The sequence below is a fragment of the Epinephelus lanceolatus genome, chromosome 4 (assembly GCF_041903045.1).
Source record: "Epinephelus lanceolatus isolate andai-2023 chromosome 4, ASM4190304v1, whole genome shotgun sequence".
Classification (NCBI taxonomy): domain Eukaryota; kingdom Metazoa; phylum Chordata; class Actinopteri; order Perciformes; family Serranidae; genus Epinephelus; species Epinephelus lanceolatus.
In genome coordinates this window covers 2,903,763-2,921,786 of record NC_135737.1, presented here as the reverse complement: position 1 = coordinate 2,921,786, position 18,024 = coordinate 2,903,763, and positions in this window count along the sequence as shown.

Sequence of the window (18,024 nt, the reverse complement as noted above, 5' to 3'; positions counted from 1 at the left end):
GCTCCTACGGTTCCGGCAGCATGCAGTCACCGTCAGTGGTGATATTAAGGCCATGTTCCACCAGGTCAGGCTGTTGCCGGAAGAAAGGCCCCTGCTGCGGTTTATATGGAGGAACATGAGGAAAGAAGACCCACCAGACATCTACCAATGGCATGTTTTACCATTCGGCACCACCTGCATCCCGTGCCGCGCAATCTTCGCCGTCCAGAAGCACGTGCGGGACAACCGAGTGGGGAATGAGGACATACTGCAGTTGGTGGAGCAGTGCTTTTATGTGGATAATTGTCTGCAGAGCCTGACATCAGCTCAGTCTGCCAAACATCTAATAGACAAGATGAGAGGACTGCTGGCTGCAGGTGTCTTGGAGATTCGGCAGTGGGCCAGTAATCAGCCCTCAGTGGTGGAACATCTCCCGACAGATGCACGTTCTGCAAACATCGAGTTGTGGCTCACTCAGGATCACAACGACCCACAGGAACCAGCTCTAGATCTAAGGTGGCACTGTCCTACAGATCTGTTGGGCTACAAGCACAGACCTCAAGAGCAGCAAATCCCAACAATGAGGAACATATACAGGGTCCTAGCAACACAGTATGATCCACTAGGATTGCTAATCCCCCTCACAACTCGAGCGAAGGTGATTGTTCAGAAGCTCTGGAGCAAGCAGAGAAACTGGGATGACCCAAACCTTCCCGTTGACCTGCTGCAAGCCTGGACATCATGGGAACAAGAGCTCTCCAACCTCAGCAGCATCACCTTTCCCCGGTGTTATGTTCCTACGGAGATGGACACTGAAGAGGCAGAGTATGAGCTCCACTTTTTTGTGATGCCTCGGAAGTAGCCTGTGGGTCAGTGGCCTACCTTGTAGTGAAGCACAACGGCATCATTCATACCTCTTTTGTCCTGGCGCGATCCAGAGTGGCCCCAAACTGACAGGACCCCAGCTCGCCAGCCTCCTGAACAAAGAGCAAACTCTACCCATCCGACAGACTACAATGTGGACAGACTCGACCACCGTCCTGACATGGTTACAATCTAAATCTTGTCGGTTCAAAGTTTTTGTTGGGACTAGGGTAGCTGAGGTGCAGGAGTTGACTGAACCGCATTCCTGGAGACACGTGGATTCATCTGATAATCCTGCAGATGACATCACCAGGGGGAAATGCTTGACAGACCTGGCCACGCCCAGTCGATGGACCCAGGGGCCCCCTTTCCTGCGCAGGCAACAAGAGCAGTGGCCAGTAATCCCCAAACCCGATGCCAATGAGGACCTCACTGAGCTGAGGGAAACAGCCTTCTGTGGTGTCACTATGCAACAGGCCAATCATAGCCTGCCTGATATCACACAGTTCACCTCCTGGAAGGTGCTGGTGGAGACTACCCTGGACACCCTGCAAGGGGTGGTGGCTTCAGATGACAATGCACCTAAGGCAGACCACCGAGATGCTGAGGCTTTGCTCCTAAGCAGATGTCAAGAGGACTGTTTCCCAGAGGAGATGAAAGCACTTGCAGCTGGGAAGCCAGTCTCACCCAGCAGTCATCTTGCTGCTCTTGCACCAGAGATTGACAAGGCCTCAGGTCTGATCCGTGTCGGAGGTAGGCTGAGAAACATGGAAGGTCCAAGCCCGATCAACATCCATCCGGTTGTATTGGATCCCCATCATGCCAGCACCAAACTGCTTATTAAGGAGTTCGACGAGTGCCTTCTCCATCCTGGTCCAGACCGGGTTTTTGCAGAGATACGACGACAGTTTTGGGTCCTGCGGGGCAGACAGGTGATCAAGAAGCATCAGAGAACCTGCACAAAATGCCAGCAATGGAGGGCAAAGCCTGTGACACCAATTATGGCTGACTTACCACCAGCTTGCCTAAAGCTCTACAACCCTCCTTTTGTTTCCACCGGCATTGATTGTTTTGGGCCATTTATGGTCAAGTTGGCCCGTCGCACTGAGAAACGATGGGGAGTCATTTTAAAATGCCTCACCACCCGCTGCATACACCTAGAGCTCCTTAACAGTCTAGATGTTGACGCATTTCTGCTGGCCTTACAGAGGTTCATAGCCAGGCGAGGGACTCCATCTGAAATCTTCTCTGATCAGGGGACAAATTTCCGTGGTGCAGAGAGAGAGCTGAGGGAGTCCTATGCAGCAATGGAGTCAGAGCTACAGACACGGATGGAAGATCATCAGATCACCTTCAAGCTTAATCCACCCAATGCTCCTCATTTTGGTGGTGCATGGAGCGCGAGATAAGATCGATCAAGAATGCTCTCCGAGTGGTCATTGGCAGTCAGTCTCTATCGGAAGATGTCTTGCTCACAGTCTTGGTGGAGGTTGAGGATATCCTAAATGCCAAGCCCCTAGGGTATGCATCCTCAGACATTACGGACCTGGAACCAGTGACACCCAACATGCTCCTCATGGGGCGGCGAGATGCCGCACTACCTCAAGTCACCTATGTGCCGGAGCCTCTGACCAGACACCGCTGGTGCCATAGCCAGACCATGGCTGACCATTTCTGGTCTCACTTCACACGTCACTTATCTTCCCACCTTGCAAGGTCGCTCTAAGTGGCAACGACAGGTTGATGACCTCACATTGGATTCTGTGGTCATGATAGTAGACCCACAGCTGCCACGTGCCTATTGGCCCATAGGTCGGATCACCAAACTCATCCCGAGTGCACATCGACACATCCGATCTGCTGAGGTGAAGGTCCAAGATCATAGCTATGCTCGTCTTATTCGGCTTCCAGCCATCCCAGATGAGGATTCTCAAGCTGCATCACCATAGGGAATTTCACTGGTTACACATGAGCTTGACTCATGTGGGGGCGGCTGTACCAAATTCCCAGTTGGGCATAGGTAGGGCAGCCCACAGTGCTATTGGGTCCTAATCAGGTCCTTAGCTGTGCTGCAGACACATGGTGGCAGCCATATTGGATCAAGTCGAGTTGAGTGATGGTATGCGTGAATTAAAAATGTAAGTGTTGCTAATTGTTCACTTTTTACTTAGTTAATGGGGTGTTGCTTACATAATGGCACTGTAAGTTCATATTCTTTAATGTTGTTGCAGATAACTCATTATGTTTGTAGACATCATGTTAAGCTATTGAGCTAATTAAGCTAGCCAGCATGCTAGACCACATGCATAGCTGAGTTATTCTTGTCTATGTTGCTTAAAGAGCCAATTACCATTTCCTCTGTAATAATGACCACACAGTTTATTTGCATTTTAGAATAACATTTATTTGTAGTGTGGGAAATAATTTCCTGATAATTATGCTGTACTTACTCATAGTGACATATGGTGACTTTAAAGGAGCAATAAGCGAAATTCATCATTTCAAGATTGAAGGAATTAAAAAATTGCTATGTGAAGAACTAGAGGTGTAATTTCATCTGGAGTATAGCATGACCTCACACACCCTCTCTCTGTGTTGATCTCCACCTCCTTGTTTACAAACCGGTCCGGTTGCGCGTTCATGTACGTTCATGTGAATCCCCTCCCCCTCCTCTTGGAGCCCTTGCCCTCCCTCCCTATAAAAGGCTACAGCCAGTGAGCAATGGCAGCGCATATTTTCGAAGTGAAATGGCGGAGAGCGGAACAAAACGTCCACTTGAAGATGACCAGGATCCGACATTACCTCTTAAGAAACAACAGTTGTTGGCAAAGAAGTTGTCGGATAAAGAAAGGGACAGAACTCGGATTAACATTGGCCTTGCATTTCCAAGGTGGAGAGCACTGCAAGAGCTAAAGGGGCTACAATTTGACTCAGCTAGCTCTTCTTCTCCTGGACAGGTAACAGTTAAAGGGGCAAAAAGTGAAATTGTTTCACTGCTAGGTTTGCTGTTGTGCACTGCCTGTAGACCAAAACAAAGTGTGTCATGAGCCACACCTCCCTTTACCTCTGCTCTCAACCCCCCACCCGCAGCCGAGGACCGCAGCATCTCCACGGACTATTACATCCAGACAGTCCTGGTGTTTCTTCCGCAGGCTCCACTTCACTCAGCCTCCCAATATACCCGCTGCTTCTTCCCACATTAACCTGAATAACAAACCAGGGCTCGATGCTCCGGTTGGATCCAAACGGAGAGCCGGGGCTAACGTTAGCTGGGAAGCTAGCGGAGGCTAACTGGCTGTGGCAGCTGAGTGAAGTGGAGCCTGAGGAGGAAGCACCGGTTAGCCCCGGTTTCACTACAGGCAGATTCAATCGCCACAGGGGCGAGGAAATAAAACCTAAACAGCCAACTTAGTTTGCCTTAGTTTAGCAGTTAGCGATGTCTTTCACTCACTCTCAGTCTCTGCTGTGTTTAGCTATTTCCCTGCTTTCCAGTTAGCGTTAGCACTAGTCAGCTGCCACACTAACGTCCCTACTCTTCTCCGTGAGCCGGAGCCGTGAGCCCGCGAGCCCGCCAGGCTCAAGGAGAAGAGTAGGGATGTTAGAGTTAGCACTAGTTGGCTGCCACGCTAACATTCCTACTCTTCTCCGTGAGCCTACGGCTCATGGCTCCGGCTCACGCAGAGTAGGGACGTTAGCGTTAGCTCCTGCAGTTAGCACTAGAGCTACTATGGCTACTGGAGTAACTTACAGCTATGGAGCACTTCTACCAGCTCTTCTAGTCACTGAGCCTCGCCTCCATCTCAGCAAATATATTACATTTATTACAGGTACCATCATCATTGAAGTAGGCAGGGAAATAGCTAAACACAGACCACCAGGCTGCCCGCCGGGCTACATTTTACAATGCTAATTGCAAATGTTAGCTGGGCTGCCGGGCTACTCACCTAACACAAGTGTAACGCCTGACCCATTGCTGGGACAGAGCCGCTAATAACTCAAGCATTAACCCATGCTATGATTGTAACATTAAATTTAATTGAATCGGCATAGCGACATGTGCCTAGCATTACTGTAACACTAATTAAAACAGACATTTGACTCCGCCATTTCACTTCGAAAATATGTGCTGCCATTGCTCACTGGCGGGAGGGAGGGCCAAGGGCTCCGGGGGGGGGATTCACATGAACGTAGGGCTGGAGATCAACACAGAGGTTGTGTGAGGTCATGCTATACTCCAGATGAAATTACACCTCTGTCCCCATGTTAGCGTGGCAGCCGACTAGTGCTAGCGCTAACAGGAAAGCAGGGAAATAGCTAAACACAGCAGAGACCGAGAGTGAGTGAAAGACATCGCTAACTGCTAAACTAAGCCAAACTAAGTTGGCTGTTTAGGTTTTATTTCTTCGCCCCTGTGGAGAGTGAATCTGCCTGTAGTGAAACCGGGGCTAACCGGTGCTTCCTCCTCAGACTCCACTTCACTCAGCTGCCAGCAATGCCCAAAATGCCCCCCAACTATAACTGAAACTGAAAAACAACAACAAACTTTGTTTACTGCAAACAAAGTGGCAAATATTATCTTGGAGGACAACATTGCACTTGGTTGACTATTTTCTATGATCTTAGATGTAAATATTGCATGTTTCTTTCAGATAAAACACATTTTTGACTTGTGAATGAGTCAATGGAATTTCTTGCAATAATGAAAAAATACTGGCAATCATTTTCCGCCTGGCACAAACCACATGTTTTGGACAGCTGTGAAGTGACAGAATGTCCCAGCATCATGGTTCTTATATTGCCAGATTCCAGAGAGTCTCCCCTCTTCAGATGTGGCAGAATATGTCTTTTTCCAACTTGCTATGGTGAGATACATGTAAAAATGTAAGAATTTAGTCACACGGATTTGTTTTTTTCATTGATAGAAAAATTAATATAAAATACAGGCACATAGAAGAACATGTAATGATGGCAAATCTGGTTAGCCCAGATTGTCCTGAAAAAAACAAGATATAGCATGTGTATGTAGCCTTTATAATGACTGTGATATGAGCTTAGAAGTAAAGGCAGTAAAAATACCCCAAAAACGCCTAGGGCCCATAGGGTTAATATGCACTGTTAAATTATTCGTTGTATATTTCATTTCTGTTCTTGTTGTGATGTCTGTATTACAGAAACCATATCAAAGCTCGACCAAAGTAAACTTTTGAATGGTATACTCTGCATCTATGTCTTCATTGCTTCTCATCAGAGCAGGGCAGATTTTAGACCGGCACCAGCTCTAAGCAATTCATTATTGTTTTATTCATATTTGATTTCTTAAACAAAGTAGCTCAAATAACCTATCATTCAGTGGCTATTTAATTATGTACTGTAGGTAGTGTTGGGCAGTAACGCGTTATTAGTAATGCGTTACAGTTAGGCCGTTAGTTTTGGCAGTAACTAATAAGTTTTAAAACGGCGCGCAGCATGCAGTATTCCTTCACAAGTTCCCTTTCACTAAAACATTTTAGCCCTAAACAATAAAAGATAGTCAAGTCAGATAGAGGTATATGAACAATTAAAGGGGAACTATAGTTTTTTTCAACCTGGGCCCTATGTTCCAATCTACTTTTGTCTAAATGAGTGATAGGATGTTCAATATTAAGCGGGAGTGCTTCTGTAGATTTTTAGTCCCAGTAACGTTATATCCAGTGACGTGATATCCATTGTTATCCCGAGGAAGCTTTTGTTGTGGACAGACAATGTCAGACAGACTAAAAAGTTACTTTTCTCAGTACCACATTACTTTTTGGTTTAAGTAACTGAGTTACTAACTGAGTTACTTTTTAATGAAGTAACTAGTAACGGTAACTAGTTACTATTTTTCAGTAACTAGCACAACACTGACTGTAGGTCACTAGTAATTTAAACCCCCCCCCCCCCCCCCAAAATACTGTTTCAACTTTTATGTCCTCTTGCCTTATATCCTGCTTAGTAACATTTGAGTACTCCTCAGCCAACACAAAGAAGGCAGAGGCCCACAAAACATCACCAATATCATATAAAAAGCGACCGTTCGCAAAAAAACGTAGAGCGATGCACAACATTTGCTCTGATGAGAGCTCACGTCCATGGTGTGTCAGATTTGATATGTGGCCGGAGAATGTTGTTGAGGTAAATGACTGAGTCTAATGAAAAAATGGTACCGTTCAAACAGATATTCATTGGGGAATGGAAGAATGGAAGATCCTCTCCTGGTGTAAGGCATTGCGAATTAATTCTGCCTCGATATCAATGGCATTTCCTACGTATGGACAACCCATGTCTGTCTGACAGCTTGCTTCAGGTTCGGCAGTAGGGAGGAGACAGGGTGAACTAAGGGTTTCTTATAGAAAACCTGCCAGCAAGCAGGTTAGGTTCACAGAGTCAGTTGCCATGGTGATTGACTCAGAGTTTGACTTACCTCTCTTTCTGGAACTGAAAACCCAGAGTTTCCCTCATTTTAGGGTTAACATACTCAGAGTTTTCACTGAACCTGCTTTCTGGAATACCACCCAGGTCCGCACTGGACCTTAAGCGGTCACCTTCTGCCACAAGTCAAGTGTGCCCATCGAGCGAGGCATAGAACCCCCACCTGCTAGAAGCGCCTGACTATGGCAAACCCATCATTCCAGTATTTCTCCACAACAATAATGCTGTTAATGATTTTTTATTCATTTTCTTCTTTAACATTACATTGAAAAAACAACAACAAAATAAATAAATAAATAAATAAAATAAAAACAAAAACAATTATGTTGAATAAACAGTTTTTTTTCTCCTTCCTTTTTCTTTCTTGTTTTGTTTTTGATCATAACAATTAGAGTGAGAGCTGAATGTTGGAGCAGCCTATGGATATGAGTAATGGCGTGAGACCAGAGCCCTATTTCAGAAAGCAGGTTCAACAAACTCTGAGCCTAATCCTGCTCTCTGAGTTGATTGAGCCTGAGCTGGGAAACTCTGAGTTTTAGGTTCCAGAACAGCTGATCAGAATCAGCTCAACCGACTCTGAGTATGTTCAGCCTGAGGGAAGTGCGTTCATGGCGAGCACCAAAAGACATAATCAGTGGAGTGCAGATAACGTGATTTTCAGTGGCAAAAAGCTGAGTTAAAAGCAGAGCCACTTATTTCATCCTAACTGAATTAGAGATTTTAATGACCACGTCTGAAGAAAAAAAAAAAGCTACTGCAGCTGCAGCTAAACAGTGTGAGGTGTTATGGGAAAAGATTGCTGAGCGTGTTAATAGGTAATGTGAAGTGACATTATGTAATGTGATGCATAATGTCTCTAATATACAGAAAATATAGAAACATTTTTATATCTTAACAGTGTTCAAATATTTGAATATAATTTGCTATATCCTCTTATTCAGCGCATAAGAAAAACACACTTGGCAGCAACTCAAAATCAAACACAAAGGTACAGACTGGTGTGAAATTTTGCTTATACTTTGGTTACTTATACTTTGGCTACTTGCTTATACTTTGGCTACTTCATTCTGTCATTATTAGGCTGTTAATTGAATTGCTGTGAAATGACTTCCAATTCACGTAATCTCCTTTAATCTCAGATGGAGCTATGATGGGGATGTTGAGTCCCATAAATAAGACTGTTACACAGTGGAATCTTTGAATACATTAAAAGTATTCAGGAATCGTTGCAGAATTTATCCATGTACATTAATTTCTTATTAACTCTGACAAACCTGCAGTTCTGTGGAATTCCTCCTTCTTAAAAACATTTTTTCCTGGGCTTTTGTTGCCTTTAATGGCAGGACAGTATAATGTTAAGGGGAAGGGAGGGAAACACACGCAGCAAAAGCTGCAGGCTGGAGTTGAACCCGCGGTTACTGCAAAGGACTAAGCTCTTGTACATGGGGCGCCCGCTCCATCCACTAAGCCACTGATCCGTGAAATATCTCTTTGATAATCCTTTCTCATTTATGCCCAGGGAAAACCACGAAACGGGCAAAAGTCTTTTCAGAGCCAGCGGCCCGACAAACCGTTGCCTCGCTGATGTGTTCAGTATCTCTGATGTTATAAAGAAAACTGCCGCTGTCTAAGAATCAAAGGGAAATGCATAAAATTTACTCAGATGATAATGCAAATCCACAAGGTGTTATATTTGCTATATCTGGGTGGAACAGATTGTTAGATAAATGATAGAGTGTGAGCAGGGGCGGGCTGGGGTTGAAATTCAGCCTGGGAGCTTGGTTTGGAGAGGCCTTTTTTTTCTGATCGCACAACGGATGCAAGTGGAACCATAATTTTAACAAGAATACTTTATTTGCAGTATAAAAACAATCTAATGATAACCCTATGGGCCCTAGGCCTTTTTTGGGGTATTTTTACTGCCTTTACTTTTAAGCTCATATCACAGTCATTATAAAGGCTACATACACATGCTATATCGTTTTTCTATCTGCCCTGTCAGCATGCATAATTAGGCCACAGTTGTCTGGGTGCGCAACGGTGAAGTGCGCTGGTCTTGAGAGACAGGAAGAAACACACACAAGCCGTGGTAAGATACGATATTCCTCACTATATGAAGTGACTGATAACAAGATCTTTGAGGGCGGCAGTAGCTCAGTCCATAGGGACTTGGGTTGGGAACCGGAGGGTCGCCTGTTCGAGTCCCCGTCCGGACCAAAATATGGAGCGTGGACTGGTGGCTGGAGAGGTGCCATTTCACCTCCTGGGCACTGCCGAGGTGCCCCTGAGCAAGGCACCGAACCCCCCAACCGCTCAGAGCGCCTGTCATGGGCAGCCCACTCTGACATCTCTCCACTTAGTGCATGTATAGGTCCAGTTTGTGCATGTGTGTGTTCGGACCTGTGTGTAATTGACAAACAGAGTGAAAAATTGAATTTCCCCTCGGGGATTACTAAAGTATATAAAATTAAAAAAATTAAATTAAAAAAAATCTGTATAATGGATGGTAAAGAAATTCGTCAGGTTTTTATTTTGTAAACAATTGATCTGTATTTATAGATGACAGCACAATGATGTGTGTGGTATCACTGGAAAGCTCTGGTCCTGCGCTTTCATGTGATATGCGTGGCATTTCTGTGCGAGCCTGCATTTGCGAGTAATCCATCCAAGAGTAATGTGTGTGCAAAGCCGTATGAAAGCTCTGTTATTCATGATTTTAGTGTAAATTTATTGTTGTTTTTCGCTGTGAAAACTGTGATATGTGTGGCTGCTCGCTATGACACACGGTCACGGAGAAAATTTGGACGCACTATGCGTCTGCTAATTTACTCCGCTTCTTTCTTTTTTTTTCCTTTTTTTTTAACAGGAAAACAACAGCTCAAATTGGGAGGGGACCCTCGTATCTCCTCTTAATATGCAAAATATTAGATTGACCCAGTCTGACATTCCACTCTGTGCCACCTGCGGCTGCGAGGGCAGGCTGCTGCGGTCAACCGCGGCTGCGTTTTATGGGGTAAAAAAACATTCCGACCACCGGCCGGTTCGGCCTGGAACAGACCGGTCACTCAGGAATACTCCCGAACCTCCCTATGGCCAGCCCACCCCTGAGTGTGAGGTGAAATTGTATCTTTCATATAGACACTCCTCTGGGAATGATAAGACATCCAAATGGGGTCTAATCACCTTCTCTTTACGCAACAGCCTCTGAATAAACTGTACCTCAACGTCCACGACTTCATTCACAAAGGGACACGCCATGTCTGTCCTTCCTGCTACACGCTCAGCTGGCGATCAACCTCAGGCTTAGATGAAGCAAACCTGCCAGCCAGCAGGCTTGCTTCACAGAGTATGTTGCCATAGCAACTGACTTGGGGTTATGCTGAAATGGCTTTGTGAAACGGAAAACTCAGAGGCTTAACATACTCAGAGTTTTAACTAATCCTGCTTTCTGAAATAGGGCCCAGGTGGAAAGTGTTTCAAGTTTTGCACCATTAACGTTATTAATTTTTCTGGAAGACAAACGTCATAGAACATTGCGGCCCAGACTCTATTTAAAACAATACATGGTTTGAACCAGCTTTTAAGAAATTTTTTCTTGCAGCTGTCAAAGCAGCAAGGATTTTTCTTTTTGATGCAGATGGCAATATGATGTTTTGATTTTAACAAAAAAAAAAACAGGAAGATGGACACAAAAATATGCATAAAACTAACCAGTTAAGAGCAAGAACACTTGTCACATAGAACACTATCCATAAGATACAGTCTGAATCTACGCTTTGGTGTTAAGTAGACCATGTGCACAAACTTAAAATGAATCAACTGCTGTGTGAGGTACTTGGAAGAAGAGAAGACAATATTCCATGTCCTAGGCCAGTCCAGGTCAAATCCAAGGTTGTTAAGATCTCTGTCCTATACCGATGTAATTGATAGGTGGTTAAGATTTCAATAATTTATTATACACTGAAGATACAAACCCCGGAGGATTGAGCCACGTACATAAATTTCACAAGGGAATGGGTAACTGTGGGAGAGTTCCAAAGTACTTCATAGGGTTTTAAGGTGGTCTGAGGTAGAAGAACCACAAGGAGCCTGGGAGAGAGAAACACTCCTTGAGGAGCATAGACCTTCCTGATTATAAATCCCTTTAAGAACTCGGACACCCTGATTAAACCATTTGGGGAAAGTTAAAGGCTCGGAGCCAGTCATGAGAAAATAATGATTCCACAGAAGAGACATATCATGAAGTCAACAGGTAAAGTTAAAGTGTTTTTCTGTTTGGTACCATATAGTAAGGGAGTTTGATATGATAGATCTCATATGTAACTGTGATGTCCCTTTCTTTGCACAGAAAAGGAGGTCTTGGAGTCTCATAGGATGGCATAAAGCATTTTCAAGAGGGCACCATGGAACATGAGAGGAGAGATCAAGCCAAATCATCAATGGCCTCAACTGAAAAGACCAGTTATAACACTTTGGACAGAGAGAACCCATCCAGTGATTTGGGATGTGTTAAAGTAGAAAATCTAATAGAGGGACGCTTCTCTTTCCAAATAAAGTTTCTGCATATTGTGTCCAACTCCCTAAAAAAATTACAGGGAGGAGACACAGGGAGCATTGAAAATAGAAAGTTTTACAGGGCAGAATGTTCATTTTAATAACCAAAATATGGCCATGGAGGGTCATATGTAATGGAGGCTTTTGAGTAGAGGAAAGGGGCTCTTTCTGGTGAGTAAGAGGCAATAAAAAAGATTTTGACCAGTTGATTCTGTAACCAGAGAATGTCCCAAAATTTTCAGAGAGTTAACTCATGAGGGAAAGAGATAGGCAAATCACACACGTATAACAAAATATCAGCGTACAGATAAATACAGTGAGCCATTATTTTGATTGAAATAAGAGATATGTATTGGTGCTGTCTGATGGCCTGTGCCATAGACGTTAGAACTAGGGGTGCAGGGGGTGCGGCTGCACCCCCTGCACCTCCCTACCCACTACATTACGCTTTAAAAAATAAAGAATCTGAATTTAAACTCAATTTGTCTGACTTACATTTATCTCTTTCATATCATTAATGCATAGATCTATGGTTTTGATGTGATATGCAACCTGCCTGACTACATACAGTAGCCTTGGCATCCAGGATGTTGTGTCCATCCTGCAAACCTTGCAGTCCCAAACCCGCTCCATGCTGTCGGAGGTGGAGAAGCTCGTTAAGCTCTGTCTGGCCCTGCCCATGTCTGTCGTGGCAGCCAAGCGCTCTTTCTCAGCCTTGCGCAGGCTGAAAACCTGCCTGCGGAACACCATAACGCAGGAGAGACTAACACATTTGGCCATTATGAACGCTCACAGTGACCTTATGGATGAAAGCGATGTCTCGACCCTGCTTAAAATCTTCATCAGTAGGTCAACTGAGAGAAGGTCCACTTTTGGAAATGCATGAAAGCCCTGAGTCAGGAGCACAGACTTTTCTTTTTTTCATTCAAGGTTACAAATAAAGTTATGTTCCTTAAATGGCTTGTTTTAGTTATCAAAGTTTCATTTTCTTAACAATTAAGATGCCGTGTTCATCCATTCTAGTTCTCTTATAACTGCATGTTATTATAAAATAACTTCAAATCAAATCCTTAATCATTGATAAGTGTGTGTGCTTCCCCCGCCCCTCCCAACAAAAATCCCGCCCCCCCTCTCAGAAAATAGTTCCGATGTCCATGGCCTGTGCTAAAGGTTTCAGGGAAAGCGTGAAAAAAACAGTTGAGTGTGCATGCAGTGGGACCAGTGTAGAGCTACGTACCATATTGATACTGATTTAAAACCACCCATAAATAGTGCCACTCCACACAGTCCAAAGCCTTCTCTGCATCAGGAGTAAGAATGGCATAGGGCTGTTCCTGAGCCCAAGCTGCTTCGATGACATGTAGTAAACGGCAGATGTTGTCTGAGGCCAAGTGGCCTTTGATAAAGGCAGCTTAGTCTGGGTGGACCAAAGATGAAATACAAGCAACCAGTCGTCTAGATAAGACCTTTGCAAACAATTTGAAATCACAATTTAAAATGGGTATAGGCCTGTTACTGTAGCTGGAGCATTCCATTGGGTCTTTACCTTTTTTTAGAAGGAGAGAGATAATTGCTGTTTTTTGATCCCAATGAAAGCTACCAGCTACAAGAGAAAATTTAATAGAATCTAAAACAACTGGTCCAACCAGATTCCACAGGAACAGGAGCAATTCTGGTGGAATACCATCCAGTCCAGGAGATTTTGCTTTTAGTCCAGAGCATCTTTAAGTTCAGATAAGGTAACAGGAGCTTCTAGCTTCGAGGACTGCTCAGCTCAAAGTACAGGTAGGTTCAAGGAATTAAGAAAGGCCAGCATTGCAGAGTTGTCCTTCGGAGACTCAAATGTATTCTTAAAGGCTCTCTAAGTCTTCCTAAGCTTGAAAAGTTTTTGTCACATACAGCAGACATCTCCTCACGATCCGCTAGCTACATGTCCTCTAAATATGCTGTGAAAAAGTCTGGTCTCTGTAGGCAGCTCAGCCTCCGCAAATGGCAGACTCCATTATGTTGTCAGATAATTACACTACCAATCCGAGCCTATCTGTGTGAAAAAAATGCACTTTTAGTGGACGTATTTTGACGTTGTTTGACGCTGTCTGAGTGCCCTATTATTTAATATAGTGCGCACTCATGGGCTGCAGGCAGGTCAGCCCTAGCTTCATACTGGAGAAATGTCAAATAATGAACATCCTATCACTCATTTAGACAAAAGTAGATTGGAAAATAGGGCCCAGGTTGAAAAAAAACATTCCTTTCTGATACTACCACTAGGAATCGCCACAATCATAAATTTTTACTTACTTGGTTACTAAAGTGTTAAAATTAAGTAAGATAAAAATTGGCTGCACATTTTTCCTTGGCTTGTGTTTTAGAGTTTGTCTAATATACGGGATGTGTTTCATTTGCATTCTTCAGTTCATGTCTTGTGCATCTGGTGAACACCAACATACATTTTTGATCAATACAGCTGTCTACATCAGCCACGCAACAACTTGTGTTACATTTGCACTTGACATCCATAACTCAAAGGTCAAAGGTCAAAGGTTTTTATTTGTCATCTCTTAGTACAAAAGAAACGAAAAAGTGTACTCCAAGGTTAAAAAGCAGTGCAAAAACAGGGCATACAATATAAATATAAGAAATCACACATAAAAAATAAATAGATAAAAACAAATAGATAAAAACAGCAGCAGCAACTTTGGGTGGGCAAAAGTGAAATAAGTGTGCAGAACAGTCAGAGTTTTTAGCAGCAGGTTAGTTTAGGGCACAGTTTGTTCGGTGTACAGTTTGTTCAGTGTGCGAGTGCCTGTTTCAGTGTTCAGTGCTCTCACAGCCTGGGGGTAAAAGCTGTTTAGGAATCTGGTGGTCTTACAACGGATACTCCTGAGTCTTTATCCAGATGGCAGCAGAGAAAACAAGCTGTGAGAAGGGTGATGAGTGTCCTTGAGGATTGCCGCTGCTCTGCAGTGCTTTCTGTACATGTCCAGCAGCGATGGAAGGGGGGCACCTATAACCTTGTTGGCCGTTTTCACCACCCTGTTCAGCTGACGCCTCTCATTCTTCGTACAGCTGCCAAACCAGGAGGTGAGGTTGTACGTCAGGATACTCTCCACGGTGCCCCTGTAGAAGGTGGTCAGGTGGACGGTAGGGAGACCAGCCTTCCTGAGTTTCCTGAGCGGGTGAAGTCGCTGCTGGGCTTTCTTGGCGATGGTGGCAGTGTTGGTGGTGAAGGATAGATCCCCTGCCAGGATGGACTCCCAGAAACTTGACACTGCTGACCCTTTCCACCGCAGCACCGTCGATGATCAGAGGGCTATGGTCCAGCCTGCTGGTTTTTCTGAAATCCATCACCATCTCTTTTGTCTTACTCACGTTAAGGAGGAGGTTGTGAGACCTGCACCACAATGTCAACTGCTCTACCTCCATTCTGTATGCAGCCTCATCCTCATCCCTGATGAGTCCCACCACTGTCCGCATACTTAATGATCTTGTTTGTAGTATGGGAGGCAGTGCAGTCATGTGTGAGAAGGCTGAACAACAGGGGACTCAAGACACAGCCCTGGGGGGACCCTGTGTTCACAGTGATGGAGCTGGATGTTCTTTTCCCCATCCTGACTGTCTGTTGCCACTGTGTCCGGAAACCGAGGACCCAGTTGCAGGTACCAGTGTCCATGTCCAGTGACCTCAGCTTCTCCATGAGCTCTTGTGGGATGATGGTATTAAATGCGGAGCTGATGCGGAGTCGATGAAGAGGACTCTGGCAGGTGTTTCTGCCCTCCAGGTGGGACAGAATGGAATGGAACAGTTTGCTTTGTAGGCAAACTGTAAGGGGTCCAGGTTGGCAGGGAGGCAGGATTTTATGTGCTGCATGACGAAGCATTTCATCAACACTGGTGTGAGGGCCACAGGGCGGTAGTCATTCAGGCTGGCCGGGTTATGCTTCTTTGGCACGGGGATGATGGTGGCTTTTTTTAGGTATGCTGGCACCACCACCTGGCTGAGAGAGGTGTTAAAGATGTTTGTTAGGACATTTTTCAGTTGTTCAGCACAGTACTTCAAGCCCCTCCCAGGGATGTTATTGGGCCCTGCGGCTTTCCATGGGTTGACGCTGGCAAGGGCCTTTTCTACTCCAGCTGTGGACAGCTGTAAGATCTGGCCACAAGGTGAAGGGGAGAGTCTCTGTGCCTGGGTGATGTTGCTTGCCTCAAACTGTGCAAAGAAGTAATTGAGAACATCAGGCAGGGTGGGGTCTGTGTTGGATGCCTGTGGGGAGAGAGGCTTATAGTCAGTCAGAGGGTTAAAGCCCTGGAACAGCCGCCGGGTGTCCCCTGTGTTGGTGAAGTGGCTGTGAAGTCTCTGTACATACTGCCTCTTTGCATTCTTGATTCCCCTGTGAAAGGTTCTTCCTGGCCAGGCTATAAGCTGCTGCATCTCCTGATTTAAATGCTGTGTTTCTGGCTCTCAGCAGCGCTTGCACTTCAGCACACATCCAGGGTTTTTCGTTGTTACGACATTTGAAGGTTTTAACCACCGTCACGTCCGCTATACACTTTTCAAGGTAACCGATGACTGATTCAGTGTATTCCTCCAGGTCAAGTCCGCTGTCATATGTGGCCGCCTCCTTGAAGATGTCCCACTGCGTCGTCTCAAAACAGTCCTGCAGTGTGATGATGGCATCCTGTGGCCAAACCCTGACATTCCTGATTTCAGCTTGCACATGTTTCACCCTGGGTCTATACATGGGGGTGAGCAGAACCGCAAGATGATCTGAGTTGCCAACGTGGGGGAGGGGGGCAGCTCTATATGAGCCCTTAATGTTTGTGTACACCAGATCTAATGTGTTGCTCCCCCTGGTTGCAAAGTTCACATGTTGGTGAAATTTTGGCAGGACAGATTTGAGACTTGCCTGGTTATAATCCCCTGCTGCGATGAAGAAGGCGTCTGGATGAGCCGTCTGCTGCGTGCTGATGATGTTGTGTAGCTCCTCCATAGCCTCCCTCACGTTAGCACTTGGTAGTACATACACAACCACGATGATGACTGCTGATAGTTCCCGTGGTAGGTAGAAGGGACGACATCTCACCGTCAGTGCCTTTATGTTAGGTGTGCAGACCGTAGAGACCACCTCGGTATCCAGGCACCACGAGTTGTTGGTATAAACCGCCAGACCGCCACCTCTGTACTTGCTGGTTAGCATAGCATCTCTGTCGGCTCTGTGCAGCATCAGCCCCTCCAGTCCTATAGTGGCGTCCGTGATGTTCTGACCGAGCCAGGTTTCAGAGAAGATGAGGACACAGCAGTCCGTCATGCTGCGTTGGGATGCTCTGCACAGCCTGATGTAGTCCACCTTGCTATCTAGCGAGCAGACATTAGCCAGGAGTACTGTTGGAACTGCCGGCTTGCTGGGGTTAGCCGTTAGCCAAGCATGTACTCCTCCGCGCTTGCCTCGCTTCCGCGTCCTCTTGCACCGCCTCCGATGCCTCCTCCCTGGGCCAGGTCGGGGTAGCAAGCTAAGCTCGCCTAGCCTGCGGAGCACATCTGGTTGGAGTGCTTCGTAGCACCATTTTCCGCTACGGATGTTCATTAAACACCGATGATTGTACACTCGTCGTGTTCTTACACCCTTTGCTCCACTTTTCACACAGTTTGAATCACTCACACACTCACAATCACACGCACACACCGCTAGACTCCTAGGAGAGGTCGCTGCGAGCTCCGGCCGCGCCGCCATGTTCAAAGTGTCCTGCGACTCGGGTCAGTTTTCTTTAGACTTACTGTTTGGCCATAACTACAAGTATTGGCCAAGGCCATTGTAGACAAGGTGTAAGTTCATTTGGTGGTGTGAGAAAGCTCCATGCATCAGATGAATAGTTGAATAATGACATGACATGGGCGGCTGTGGCTCAGGTAGAGTTGGTTGTCCACCAATCGGAAGATCAGCAATTTGAGCCCCAGCTCCTCTATGTTGAAGTATCCTTGAGCAAGATACTGAACCCCAAATTGCTCCTGATGATGCTTCCATCCATCTTTACAGTATCTTGTATGCTTTTTTTCCTTCTTTTCTTTTCTTTTCTTTTTTCATTTACCTTAATCTAGCTTACAGTTTATACTTGATGCACTTTCCCAAACATGGTGTACTCTGACAAACTTAGTCTTATAATTTGCATATTTTTCATC